Source organism: Bos indicus x Bos taurus, chromosome 14 (assembly GCF_003369695.1).
Source record: "Bos indicus x Bos taurus breed Angus x Brahman F1 hybrid chromosome 14, Bos_hybrid_MaternalHap_v2.0, whole genome shotgun sequence".
Taxonomy (NCBI): domain Eukaryota; kingdom Metazoa; phylum Chordata; class Mammalia; order Artiodactyla; family Bovidae; genus Bos; species Bos indicus x Bos taurus.
In genome coordinates, this window is record NC_040089.1 from 67,375,865 (window position 1) to 67,390,893 (window position 15,029).

At 41.2% G+C, this 15,029-nt stretch overlaps 1 protein-coding gene across 5 annotated transcripts in view; it reads right to left on the reverse strand.

Moving 5' to 3' along the window:
• CPQ (carboxypeptidase Q) overlaps nucleotides 1-15,029 on the reverse strand; it is a 561,177-nt gene that overhangs the window by 87,066 nt on the left and 459,082 nt on the right. The gene's annotated exons all lie outside the window — the stretch shown is intronic.

The window sequence follows — 15,029 nt, forward strand, 5'->3', positions numbered from 1 at the left end:
TGCACAGCTCAATTGCCACCCGGCCCAAAGACTTTCAAGTTTAAGGTTGTTTCAAGTTTAAAGTGGCCTGGCCATCTATTTCTCAGGAACCATTCTTTTCTTCAAGACTGACCAAATACTACCTTGGTCAAGTTATTCTCAAGCTGGCATCGTCATTACTCACCTAGTAAAAATCAATAATGACATTTTTACATTGCTTTCAGAGGGCTTTCATGTTTGCAATCTCCTTTGATTTTTTTCCATGACCCATAAAGTAGACAGGGCAGTTTTACCATTGATAGTGGTTTATAGAAAAGAGACTGAGGATCAGAGAGGTTAGGTGACTTGCTCAAAGTCACACAGTTGGCAAATGAGAGAGCTGGGTCTGAAATACTGTGCTTTCCAAAACTCCACACTGCTATAGCTAGCATGGAGTTACACCTGCTCTGAATTAGAATGATTTTTCACTTGCATAACAATTTCAGGGTTGCATAATTATTTTTTTCTTTTGTAAAACAGATACTTTTTATAATGATTTCCTATTGCCGTGGACGGGCACTGTTGTTACAACAGCAAGAACAGTGGTGGGTTCTAAAGAAGGACATTTCTAGTGTTTATAGGACTAAACTTTGTGATCCTTGGATACCTATTCTGTTGTCATTGATGATGAGAAGGCTGACAAAGCAGAAGTCTGTTGGTATTTCCACTTTCACGTCTAAGGAATTTCTGTCTTCATGGTGATTTTCAGAGAAAGACCAAGGCAATTATGATTAAAAACAAAACAAAACACTTTTCTCTGTTTTCAGCTGTGGCTACTGCAAGAAGGTAGCATCATTAAGAGTTTAGAACAAGCAGAAATACTTGCATTAATGTATTACATTCAGGGCTCATCCAGCTAGCACACTGGTGTTGGTCAACAAGTTGATATGAATTCGGCAGGGTTAACCCTGTCCCCTTATGTGCCCACTGCTCCCACCCCAAATTCTTTTCCTCCCCTATAAAAATGAGAAAAGAAATAGCACAATATATCTTCAAATAAAGACAGAGTTAGGTAATGTCTGTGAGGGTTCCCATGCTTCTCACAGACTCCCATCCTTCCAATAAGAAAATTACCCAATTTGCTCCTGACTATATACGTTTTAGTTGAAAGTAGAGCCAGGTAGTGATTTGGGCATCAGACTGGTGAGGCGAGCTCAGCCCTGGACCCACTCAGCTCTACTCCTGGCTCAACAACCGACCTGCTGGACTGCCGAGAGGAGTGTCTGGCCTCTCTCTCTGTCCCCAAGTCATGATGCCTTGACCTTTAGCATCTCCATCTGTAGGCTGGAACAAATGCTTTTTTCCAGGCTTAGACAGTGGTAAAGAACACGCCTGCCAGTGCAGGAGGTGTAAGAGGTGCTGGTTCAATGCCGGGGTTGAGAAGATCTCCTGGAGGAGCACAGTAACCCACTCCAGTATTCTTACTTGGAGAATCCCATGCACAGAGGAGCCTGGTGGGCTACAGTCCACGGGATCACAAAGAGTCAGACACAACTGAAGCAACTGAGCATGCACTCAAGCTTGAACAGTGAGCCCGGGCACATGGAACTTTGAGGGTCTTCAAAGAAAAGATCTTCGTGGACCACAGTGAAAGTGGTGGTGTGAGCTGAACTTGTCCAAGCTCCTTACAAAATATGCACGAAGGGCTTCTTGGCCCTCTACACCTGCAAATGAACAAGGGCCGTGGTATCCCACCATGTGTGAATGGTACCATGCGATGCCAGGATGCTGATAGGAATGTTGAGATTAATTTAAATAAGGGCGCTTTCAAAGGTGTCAGATGCTATGTGGCAATAGGTTTAGCACAGGGATAACAAGTATGGGCCCTGGGACTATTCAGTCTGAGTTTAATCCTCAGACTGACCAGTCATGAGCTCTGTGACTCTGGGCAGTCTGTGTGACTTCTCAGTTTCTTCTGCCATGAAATGGGGATAATGATGGCACCCCAGTACTGGTCTTACCATTAAAGATCCATACTTCTCAGGTTTTCAAGAAAGGACTCCATATAAACCATTCTGATAGCTGCATATAATGATAACCAGTATCATTTTTGCAGTGCTTCCAACATGCCAGACACTGTGTGACATGCCTTATAGCTTAGCCCAGGTGATGCTTATCATCATTCTATAAGTGCCGTTATATTTCTCATTTCACAGATGAAGCAACTGAGGTCTGGTCAGGTTAACTAACTTCCCCAAGCTTACCTAGCTAGTGAGTGGAGTGGTCAGAAAACCTAGCTAGTGAGTGGAGTGGTCAGAATTCAAGCCCAGAGGTCTGCTTCCCCAAGACTGTGGGCTCAGCCCCTTCAATACTCTGTCTGCTCATGCTTACTTCCAATTGTCAGGCCACAGGTCCTTGCTTTTAATTAAAAAATACAAAGACTGTAGTCAAACAAATGTACAGAGTTTAAAATATTCTTGCATGATCACAATACAAAATCTGTTTGGACAGAATTTATTGTCCCTGCTAACAAAGTAATTTGATTAGGCAAAGAGAAGATTGAAAACAAAAACAAAAACAAAAGCCTTGCTCCACCATTTCCTACCAACTAGGAATAAAAAGCCTAAAATAATAAAATATCTTTTTCAACCCCAATTAGACAGGATGTGCAGATTTCAGTAAATCAGAATTCTGTCGTAGGTAGAGACGTGCTAGATTTCTATTCATGTAGGATTTTATTAGCTGTTGCTAACATGACGGCAGCAGTCTATTGTTGTCTATTTATATATAAACATTTCCATATGTTTCAACAAGCAACTAAGAAAACAAACCACCCACCATCCATGACACTGCTTTTCCTCCTCATCGATGGCATCATTGTCTAATCGTTAGCACATGGCCAAAAAACTGGGAAAACAAAACATCTCTGCACAAAGAAACTGGGATGAGTAAGCCGGGTCACAGGGATGTTACAACTGCTGCTTCTCAGAATGTGTTGTCGCAAACATCCGTGTCCCTCACTACGCTATGGGCCACTGGGGACACACTCGGTGTCGACTTGGAAAGCTGATTATAGCTAGTGACAGTGGAGCGACCCATGCTGGTTTCTCTCGACCCACTTCTGCACACAAAACAAAATATCCATCCTCGTACTTACGGGATGTAGGGAGAAACCTCCCTTCTGGAGACTGAACGCTTTATTGCTGAGATAACCAGCACCGATTGAGGCAAACGTATAGATGGGGAGGCTGAGAAGCTCAGTGACAAGCTCAGATATTACGTGTAAACTCCTCGTCCTGCTCTCTTAATGAGGAGAAAGACCTCTTTCTTAAGAGCCATGGAAACTGTCCTTCATTGCCCTCCAATGGACATCATGCAATGCAGAGAAAAGCTGCTGGCTAACCATCGGGGCTGCTCGAGTAGTTAATATCTGCTTAGGGCTGAAGATTCATACGTTTGTTTTGTGCTAGAATCACATCCTATCACTTCTTTTCTTTTCTTAAGGGTCAGCTTACTCTGCCAAAGAACAATTTGGTAACCATTAGCATTCTTTGGGTGCAACCCAAGATTAGAAAGTAGAACAATGTTTAAAATACATATTGCATATTTTCAAATGCTTACTTCCTAACATAAACACAAGGGTGATGTTTGTGTTCTTTGCTTTTATAAAACTCCAGATAATTCTTCTTCAGAAACATAGATTCAAGCTCGACATCTCCTCTCCTCCCAAACTTGGCATCATTTTTTTTGTTTTAAAGCTTTTATTTTCTCATAACCTAGGCAACCTGTCTTTAGTTTTGAACGAAAATCGTAATCCCCAAAATCAAACGATGAGAAAAAGAGACTCCTAATTATTTGAATTAATCATTTAGCCTCCTTAGTTCAATCTTCGAAGAAGTAAACACACCCCCCTCCCCCGCCGCCCCCAACACAGGGCAATCAGTCTCGGTACCACGTCGCTTCTCCAGTAAAAGTTAATATTTTACAGATGACGGTTGTGACGCTGTTTGGTCAGGTGGTAAACTCAAAACAAGTTCTCAGAAGGAATCATCCTATGAGACCATGCGCTGAGTTGCTACAGTCATCTTCTCCAGCGCAGCCAGTGACTCTGGGATTCCCATTTCAAAGGGTATATAAATGGGGTAGGGGAGTGTTTCGTGGAGCTTTAGGTCAAACACCTGTCATGACGAGGTGATAGGAAAAGAGGTTCCTCCCTGCTGGGCAAAACCAAGAAGAGGTTTTCCTTTCTGGTCATGTCTACCCCGAGGTTCAGACTTTTATTTCTGGCGCTCGCCAGCATTCAGTTTTGAACAACCTTGGGGACCCAGTGGGGAGAGTCAGGAAAGAGAGGATGACAAGGTGGAGGACCATAGGCTATTTGTATTTGACAGTTAAACTGGCTGTGGCTTGGGAGAAGGGGCAGTCTTGGTTAAGTTACACTGGTACTAAAATCGCAGACACCTACTGTGGTTTAGCCACCATGCAGCCTGGAGATGGCAAGGAATAAATGGCTTCCGGAGACCCCTTTCCAGCCCTATCATTCTATATGTGCACAGAAGGTTTCTCTTGTGAGTCAAACCTGTGTTTTCAGGCAATCCAATTTTCACAGTGTTGCGCCAAGCACTCTAGATCTCAGTGAATTCTCTTGAGCTGGTTAAGGCCCACGTATAGCCCTTAAACTTATGGAAAACACATGATCCCTCTATAAATGTCACTATGGTAACAACAGTGACTCGGAAGGCTGAAAGATACGGCATAAACATAGGCTAAAAGAAATAAGAATTTTATTTCTATTATAGTGGAACTATGACTGTATTCACATTTCTATGAGGAATAAAAATGACCCAGTAACCAGAGTATTTGGTAGAAAGGCTTAAGAGCTTACATGGTAGCTCATTGTCTATCTCAGCTTTTAATTTTATTCCTGCATGTTGAAGCAATATAATCAGTAGCTGAAATCAGTGGGACTCATAATCTCCACAATTAAATTTTGATTCCTTTAACATAATACATTGCCCAAGTGTTTGGCGTTGCTAGTTTCATACACATTTCAATAAGCAGCTGTAAAGAGAAATCTCCAACACAGCTGGCTTTGTGAAAGCAGCTGCTTCTGCCTCTTTCATTCTCCATCCCTCTCTCAACCTCCTCCCTCGCGTGGATTTTCCCTGTCTCCTCTTGTATCTGCCATGCTGCATCAAGGTGTAAGAACTAAATTGTTTAAAAGAGGATCCCTTCCTTCGTCTGACCTTTCTTCTCTGACACTGTTACATGCTTAATAGGCACAGAGACGTGTTTCTGGTTTTGGACAGAGGGGTCTTATCAGCCAAGACAGAGCTTTTGAGTTGACTTCAAACCAGTCCTCTTCTCTTGGCTGGAAATCCCACGGCAGCTTCTTTAAATCCCTATTCAAGGTTACAACTGATAAGGAGTTCCTTTTCTTATGTGTAGACAGGTTATTTCTTTTTAAAAATAATAGTGCTTATTTTTATGTCCTGCAAAAATAGGCTACTTTATAATCTGGAACTGAGATATTTATGCGATCCAATGGCGTATCACATTAAAGCACGGTTAATCACGAGTTCTCCTTTTCCACAGCCGGTAGATGAGCACTTAGAGCATGTTTGGATTATGATAACATCCTTAAATGCTTTATTTGATCAAGCATTCTTTACTAATATTAGTAAAGATGCCAAACACAGCTTTAAAAGTAATTTTATGTTTTTAAACATGACTTATTTTCTCTCAGAAGCACAACGGTGGGTCTGCAACCTCATGAAAGACAACTGTACCCAAATATGAGCTTCAAGGCTCTGGCTGTACTCAAGACTTCACGCTCTGCCTCTCCCCTCGCCTTCCATTTCTAACACTCCAGACCCCTGTCTAATGCGCTGTGCTGTCACACTTTATTCAATTTGTTTTTTATATCCACCTTGCTCCTGAAAGAATTCAAGTCTTCCTATAAGACACTAATTGACAGAATTGATGCTTTTGGACTATGGTGTTGGAGAAGACTCTTAAGAGTCCATTGGACTTCAGGGAGATCCAACCAGTCCATCCTAAAGGAAATCAGTTCTGAATGTTCATTGGAATGACTGACGCTGAAGCTGAAACTCTAATATTTTGGTCATGTGATGCGAAGAACCGACTCATTGGAAAAGACCCTGATGCTGGGAAAGACTGAAGGCGGGAGGAGAAGGGGATGACAGAGGATGAGATGGTTGGATGGCATCACTGACTCTATGGACATGAATTTGAGTAAGCTCCTGGAGTTGGTGATGGACAGGGAAGCCAGGCACGCTACAGTCCATGGGGTCGCATAGAGTTGGACACAACCGAGCGACTGAGCTTAGAACTTATAAGACACTAATACTATATTTTATAAGTACTGTAAACTCGAGAACCAAAAAAATGCCCTGAAGACAGGGATTGAATCTGTGTGGATCTCTACCACACTTCTAGCTTAAATAACAGAGCTCAGTACATGGTGGGTGCTCAATAAATATGTGAGGAGAAATAAGGTCACAACTGGGAAAATCTGACATGATACCCCAACAGCAACTTTGGAGATGTAACTTAGCTAGTGCTGCCAAGGTAAGAGGAAAGACAATGTGCTACGAAGCTCTCATTACTTAGGAAAAGAAAGGATATCACCAGCTCCTTGGAAAACTTATTTCAGCTCCAGATTATCCTGTTTTTAACAGTTTTGCCAGCAATCAGTTCTGAGAGGAATTGCCACATGGTTCTTTCTATGAGGAACATTGAACAAAATTATGAAAGAGTCTCCAATAGCAGTTTTTTAAAAAGAGGCAGAAACTCCTTTCATAACACTGTTTCCTAAATATTGATCCTCAATTAAATCCAAAAGCAAAATATTAAGTCACACTTCAGTAAAGCTGTTTCTTTAGGAAGCAAACTGTATTTATTTAACAGTTACTGAGGCAGAAACCGAACTGGATGACCATACCTCCCTGTTTGCTCTGGGCAGTCTGTCTGTCATGGTATGATTATTAATGGTGCCTAATTTTTCTAACTCACTCTCAAATATCAATTGTCCCTCCTAGCATTTTTGTAGAAGTTAGTGAAAATTCCAAGATTGAGATCATTTAGCATTAAATTGCAAATATTTGGTGGCGCTGAACTGGTCACTTGCTGATTCCTGCAAACACTTTCTTCCCTTGGCTTCCGGGACCTTAGACTCTTTGCTGTCCTCACACATCACTGGGTGTGCCTCCTCAGTTTCCTTGGCTGGCTTCCTCATCCTTCTGATCTTTAGATATTGAGGTGGTCAAAAACAGACAAGAGGGCTTGTTTTCCTAGTCTCTTCTTGGAATAGTGTTTGGACCCTGATGGCAGGGACTTCTCTATTATGTTTAGTACTTATGATTGATTATTTGATGGTTATAAACCCTCCCACTCCCTGTATATATTTCCTTTTCCAATGTAAATGTAACATTCCTTTCAGCAGGAGGTACAATTCTCTTCCCCCATGCTCTGAATGTAGGCTGGTCCCGTGCCTTTCTTTGACCAAGAGACTCTAGCAGAAGTGACCATTTGTGACTTCAGAGCATGGGCCGAAAGAAGGCTTACAGCTGCCACCTTGACCTGTTGCTGCCCTAAGACTGACATGTAAAGAAGCCCGGGGTACCACGTGGGAAGATCAGCCTAGATGACAGCCAGCCCAGTCCCAACTTCTGTAAGTTGGACCATCTTTGATCACCCAGCCCAGGCAAGCTGTCATGTGACTACAAGCTGAGTGACCAGGTAAGATGCAGGATACTCAGTTAAATTTTAAGTTTTTAGTATAAGAACATCCTATGTGATATTTGGAAGCATATAAGAGCCTTTTGATGAAAGTGAAAGAGGAGAGTGAAAAAGTTGACTTAAAGCTGAACATTCAGAAAACGAAGATCATGGCATCCAGTCCCGTCACTTCAAGGCAAATAGATGGGAAAACAGCGGAAACAGAGGCAGACTTTATATTTCTAGGCTCCAAAATCACTGAAGATGGTGCCTGCAGCCATGAAATTAAAAGACGCTTACCCCTTGGAAGGGAAGTTATGGCCAACGTAGACAGCATATTAAAAAGCAGAGATATTACTTTGCCAACAAAGGTCCATCTGGTCAAGCCTGGGTTTTTCCAGTAGTCATGTATGGATGTGAGAGTTGGACTATAAAGAAAGATGAGTGCTGAAGAACTGATGCTTTTGAACTGTGGTGTTGGAGAAGATGCTTGAGAGTCCCTTGGACTGCAAGGAGATCCAACCAGTCCATCCTAAAGGAGACCAGTCCTGGGTGTTCATTGGAAGGACTGATGCTGAGGCTGAAACTCCAATCCTTTGGCCACCTGCTGTGAAGAGCTGACTCATTTGAGAAGACCATGATGCTGTGAAAGATTGAAGGTGGGAGGAGAAGGGGACGACAGAGGATGAGATGGTTGGGTGGCATCCTTGACTCAATGGACATGAGTTTGTGTAAACTCTGGGAGATGATGATGGACACGGAGGCCTGGTGTGCTACAGTCCATGGGGTCACAAAGAGTCGGACACAACTGAGTGACGGAACTGAACTGAACTGAGGCTCCCTAATTACAGGGAACTCCTTAATGACAGGGTACCTGAAACACGAAGAACATGTAATAGGTTCTCAATAAATATGTGTTGAATGAGTGGATATTCTATATTATTGATTCAAAGAAGATTCATATGTTTATATATAACTTGGATATGTGGAAAGGTATTGAATTTTTATCATTAAAAAATTAAAAAGTCTGGTTGTAATCTTGCCCATGTGTTAGAACCCTCTTCTGCTGACATGGGTTTAGGAGCAAATCTAAAAAACATTCTCAAAAAGCACCTTCAGATATGGTGAAATGCCCAATTACTTGCTTACTTGAATTTCCAGAATTCTTCACCAAAAGAATGAAAGAAATTATCTTGGCCAGTAAGAATCTGGGGGCAAGAGTTACTAGTTATTTGGTTTTATGATTAAAGTAGCCTCAAGTTGTCCATAGACGATTGAATTGAACCTCATAGAAGGCTGAACAAAACCATCTCAATCAAACAAAATCAACTGAGTTGTTGAATGGAATGGTGGAGCATCCAAATGCCTTAAGGGGCCAGTGGCTATGAGGGCCCTGGGGGAAGGAAAAGAGAGATGGAAACTGAATCAGGAGTAGGGAGAGAATAGCCCGGACAGAGTGATTTCCAATGATTTTGATAAGGATGGGATGAAGGAGACCTATGGAGAATGCTAACTCAACAGACTTGTTCAGTCACTCAGTCATGTCCCACTCTTTGAGACCCCATGGACTGTAGCCCACCAGGCTCCTCTGTCTATGGGGTTTTCCAGGCAAGAATACTGGAGTGGGTTGCCATTTCCTACTCCAGGGGAACTTCCTCACCCAGGGATCGAACCCATGTCTCCTGCATTGGCAGGTTATTCTTTATGGCTGAGCCACCAGGGAAGCCCATAGCCCTGGGGACTAGAGGCTCTTAAATCCTCTGGAGGGCAAAGATAGCATCCCTCTGTTGAAAGCGTGGAAGCTGGGTTTCCAATGGACAGGAGGCAGAGGTACCAAAAGAAGGAAAGTAGTACTGTTGATACATATGGAGAAAACTCCATAACCATGACTACCTTTAGACTTCTCCCCTAAACTCTAGTCTTTTTTACTGAGCCATGTATTTGACCTCTCCATGTGGATGTCTGATAGCTCAAACTTAACATGTCCAAAACTGAGCTCCTTATCACCTCCTCAGACCCTTCTAACCGACTCCTCCCATTCGAGTTGCTCAGGCTTCCAACTGTGGGGTCACACTGGTCGCCTTTCTCTCACATTCTATATACAATTCACCATCAGATCCTGTTGGCTCTTCCCTTAAAATATCCCTGGAGGCTAACAACTTCTCACCCCATCCACTGGTCCATGTTATTATAATCTCTCACCTGGATTATTCAGCCTTGTTCAGTTCTAGTCCGCCTTCAGTATTTGTGAACCCAGGGACCCAGACTCCTCTGTCCTCTACTATCTTCCCGAGTTTGTAAAGTTCATGTCCATTGAGTCCCTGATGCTATTTAACCATCTTATCCTCTGCTGCCCACTTCTCCTTTTGCCCTCAATCTTTCCCAGCATCAGGGTCTTTTCCAGTGAGTTTTCTCTTCCCATCAGGTGGCCAAAGTACTGGAGCTTCAGCTTCAGCATGAGTCCTACCAATGAATATTTAGAATCAATTTCCTTTAGGATTGACAGGTTTGATCTCCTTGCAGTCCAAGGGACTCTCAAGAAGTCTTCTCCAACACCACGATTCAAAAGCATCAATTCTTCAGCATTCAACCTTCTTTCTGGTCCAACTCCCATATCTGTACATGGCTACTGGAAAAACCATAGCTATGACTATATGGACCTTTGTTGGCAAAGTGATGTCTCTGCTTTTTAATATGCTGTCTAGGTTTTGTCATAGTTCTTCTTCCAAGGAACAAATGTCTTAATTTCACGGCTGTAGTCACCATCTGAAACGATTTTGGAGCCCAAGAAAATAAAATCTGTCACTTCTTCCACTTTTCCCCCTTCTATTTGCTATGAAGTGATGGGACCAGACAATGATCTCAGTTTTTTGAATGCTGAGTTTCAAGCCAGATTTTTCACTCTTCTCTTTCACCCTCATCAAGAGGCTCTTTAGTTTCTCTTCACTTTCTACCACTGGAGTGGTATCATTGAGGTTGTTGATATTACTCCTGGCACTCTTGATTCTAGCTTGTGATTCATCCAGTCTGGTCTTTTGCATGATGTACTCTGCATATAAATCATACTTCTTTCCCAATTTTGAACCAGTCAATTGTTCCATGTCTGGAACTGTTTGTTCCTTGACTTGCATATAGGTTTTTCCGGAGACAGGTGAGGGAGTCTGGTACTCTGATTTCTTAAAGAATTTTCCACAGTTGTGATCCACACAGTCAAAGGCTTTAGCTTAGTCAATGAAGCAGAAGTAGATGTTTTTCTGGAACTCCCTTGCTTTCTCCAGGATCCTATAAGTGTTGGCAATTTGATCTCTGGTTCCTCTGACTCTTCAAAACCCAGCAGGTACATCTGGAATTTGTCAGTTCATGTACCACTGAAGCCTAGCCTGAAGGATTTTGAGCACAACCTTGCTAGCGTGTGAAATGAGGGCAAACGGATGGTAGTCTCAACATTCTTTGGCATTGCCCTTCTTTTTTTTTTTTTTAAATTAATTTATTTTAATTGGAGGCTTGCCCTTCTTTGGGATTAGAATGAATTTTTTTTTCTTCCAGTCCTGTGGCCACTGCTGAGTTTTCCTAATTTGCTGACATTTGTGTAGCATTTGAACAACATCATCTTTTATGATTTGAAATAGCTCAACTGGAATTCGGTCACCTCTACTAGCTTCGTTTGTAGTAATGCTTCCTAAGGCCTACTTGACTTCACCTCCAGGATGTCCAGCTCTAGGTGAGTGATCACATCATTGTGGTTATCTGGGTCATTAAAATCCTTTTTGTAAAGTTCTTCTGTGTATTCTTGCCACCTCTTCTTAATCTTTTCTGCTTCTCTTAGGTCCTTACCGTTTCTGTCCTTTATTGTGTCCATCCTTGCATGAAATGGTCCCTAGATATCTCGTTTTCTTGAAGAGATCTCTAGTCTTCCCTAGTCTATTGTTTTTCTCTATTTCTTTGCATTGTTCATTTAAGCAGGCCTTCTTATCTCCCCTTGCTATTCTCTGGAACTCTGCATTCAGCTGTCTATATCTTTCCCTTTCTCCCTTGCCTTTCACTTCTTTTCTTTCCTCAGCTATTTGTAAAGCTTCCTCAGACAATCACTTTGCATTCTTGCATTTCTTTTTCTTTCAGATGGTTTTAGTGACTGCCTCCTGTACAGTGTTACAAACCTACCATAGTTCCTCAGGCACTCTCTCGACCAGATCTCATCCCTTGAATCTATCTGTCATCTTTATGTATAATCATAAGGGATTTGATTCAGGTCACACCTGAATGGTCTACTTGTTTTCCCTGTGTATGTGCGCATGCTAAGTTGCTTCGGTTGTGTCTGGCTCTTTGTGACCCTATGGATTATAGCCCACCAGGGTCCCCTGTCCATGGGGATTCTACTTTATTTAATTTAACCTTGAGTTTTGCAATAAGGAGTTCATGATTTGAGCCACAGTCAGTTCTAAGTCTTGTTTTTACTGACTGTATAGACCTTTCCCATCTCTGGCTGCAAGGAACACAATCAATCTGATTTTGGTATTGACCATTTGGTCAATTTGGTCATTGACATTTGGTGATGTCCACGTGTATAGTCATCTCTTGGGTTGTTGAAAAGGGTGTTTGCTGTGACCAGCATGTTCTCCTGACAAAATTCTGTTAGACTTTCCCTGCTTCATTTTGTATTGGAAGGTCACTTTGCCTGCTTCATTTGTCTATGATTCTGGGTACCTCTTGACTTCCTACTTTTGCATTCCAACCCCCTATGATTAAAAGGACATCTTTTTTGGTGTTATCTCTAGAAGATGTTGTAGGTCTTCATAGAACTGGTCAATTTCAGCTTCTTAGGCATTGGTGGTTGGGGCATAGCGCTGGATTACTGTTATGCTGAATGGCTTGCCTTGGAAATGAATCAATATCATTCTACAGTTTTTGATGTTACACCCAAGTATTGCATTTTGGACTCTTTTGTTGACTCTGAGGGCTACTCCATTTCTTTTAAGAGATTCTTGTCCACAGTAATAGTTATAATGGTCACCTGAACTAAAATCCCCCATTCCTATCCATTTTAGTTCACTGATTCCTAAGATGTTGATATTCACTCTTGCCATCTCCTGCTTGACCACATCCAATTTACCTTGATTCACAAACCTAACATTCGAGGCTTCTTTGCAACATGGTTCTTTACAGTGTTGGGCACATCCATAGCTGGGCATCATTTCCACGTTGGCCCAGATGCTTCATTCTTTCTGAAGCTATTAGTACTTGCCCTCTACTTTTCTCCAGTAGCATATTGGACACCTTCCGACCAGGGTGCTCATCTTCCAGTGTCATATCTCTTTGCCTTTTCATACTGTCCACGAGGTTCTCTAGTCAAGAATACTGGAGTTGTTTACCACTTCTTTCTCCAGTGGACCACGCTTTGCCAAAACTCTTCACTATGACCCATCTGTCTTGGGTGGCCCTGCAGAGCATAGCTTATAGCTTGAGTTACGCAAGCCCCTTCACCATGACAAGGCTGTGATCCATGAAGGGGTATATTTTATAAAGTTTTCAAATATATAAAGTTTTATAACATCTATTATAAGGGCTAAAAACAAATCCTTCCTATAAGGCTATATAAACTAATAGCAATAAAAAATGCTCTTCAATTACCTAACTGCAAATGAAAGTTCTAAGATTCCTTCAATAATTGAATACTAAGATACTTTTATTCACAAAGCTGTACGGCCAAAGTAATCTCTCTCTCAGGTGAAAACAGTGCTAGAAGACATCCTTAGCAGACCCTATGTCATGGGCATTTCACCATCAAAGTTGAGAAATCCTAATGTGCAAGACTTGTCAAAATAAAATGGCCACCATGAACAGGAAGAGGAAGAATGAGCAATTACCAGCTGAACTGCCAAGGGGGCATGCACAAAGAATTTTTAAAATATTAAATAATTTTTAAAAGAAATTTTAAGGTTTGTTATGATAGAGTTAGTACAACGTGAAGCCAATAATACATGGTGTAATCGGTAAGACTCAATTACAGAAACTAATAAATGCATCCTGGGACTACTTAGAGCTCTAACAATTGCCTCTCATACTTCGTAAGTTTTAAAGTATTCAGACAAAATGAAGGAAAAATAATAAACAGATGAGGCAATTTAGCTTTGAGAAGAGTTAAGATAATTTAATAGGTATAGTTTAGATAAAAAGAGGCTAAGGAATTACAGCAATTACAGAAAAAAATCCAAACTAAGTATCTATATTGAGCTAGGGGAGGTGTAGAAAAACAATTTCCCTCATCCGAGAATAGTAATAAGCAACAGCAGTAATCACCTAAAGGTAGGAGAGGAAAACAGCAATGGTAGAAAATAGCATCAAATACATCGGAAATAATGATCATTCTGAAAAGCCACCTGAGGACCACTCAGGGGGAGACCGAACACTAAAAATGCTTGGAGGAAAGTTGAATAAAAACAGGCACAGAGACCTTGCCCCAAATTTCTCTTTGGTTATCTGCAATCTTCACCAAGGATATCATTGGTGTTTGAAGAAGGTGCAAGTGATTTTAATCCTGATGGGGTCATCTGTCTCCAAGAGGGGTGGATGCTATTGAGTTCCCATCTCAATAGTGATTGCCACTGGGGAGCCAGAGGATATTAGCATAGATGCTAACATCACTTGACACCCTTCTTGGCTATTGGGTGAAAAATATTAGGCACATTACTGAATATTCTGGGCCTCAGTTTATTCAGTTGTATCATGGGGATAATAATAGTTATTTTGCCAATTTATTCAAACCAAGAGTTCTCAACCTAGAATCCCTCGGGAGTTCATAAATTTGGAGGTGGTCCCACTTGAGTGGGAAAAAAGTATATTTTTATTTTCAATATCCTCTAACTGAAATTTAGAATTTCCTTCAATTATGAATGAAAGTAACAAATCACAGTAGTATTAGCAAAACCTGCCACTTTGTCACCAAGTAGACATCACAGATATTTTCATATCATGTTAGACTTGTAGAAATATCAAAATAATTCTTATGCTCACCACTTCTTTAAAATTACAATCATAGATAACAGTTCAAGATCTTATTTTATGCATTTAAAAATATAAAAATATCACATATTTAGTTTAAAAATTTGGTAACTGTATTTTAATAAAATTCATATCCTTGTAATACTATGCATTTTATTTTATGCTTTAAAAAATAGTTCTTGAAAAGATGTCCATAGTCTTCACCAGATTGCCAAAGTGGTCAATGAAACAAACAATAGCCACTAACCTCCACTGGGTAAGTGATAGCTTTACAATTAAGGTGATGATGATGATGGTAATCATTCCTGTTATTATTAATAAAATCACTAGAA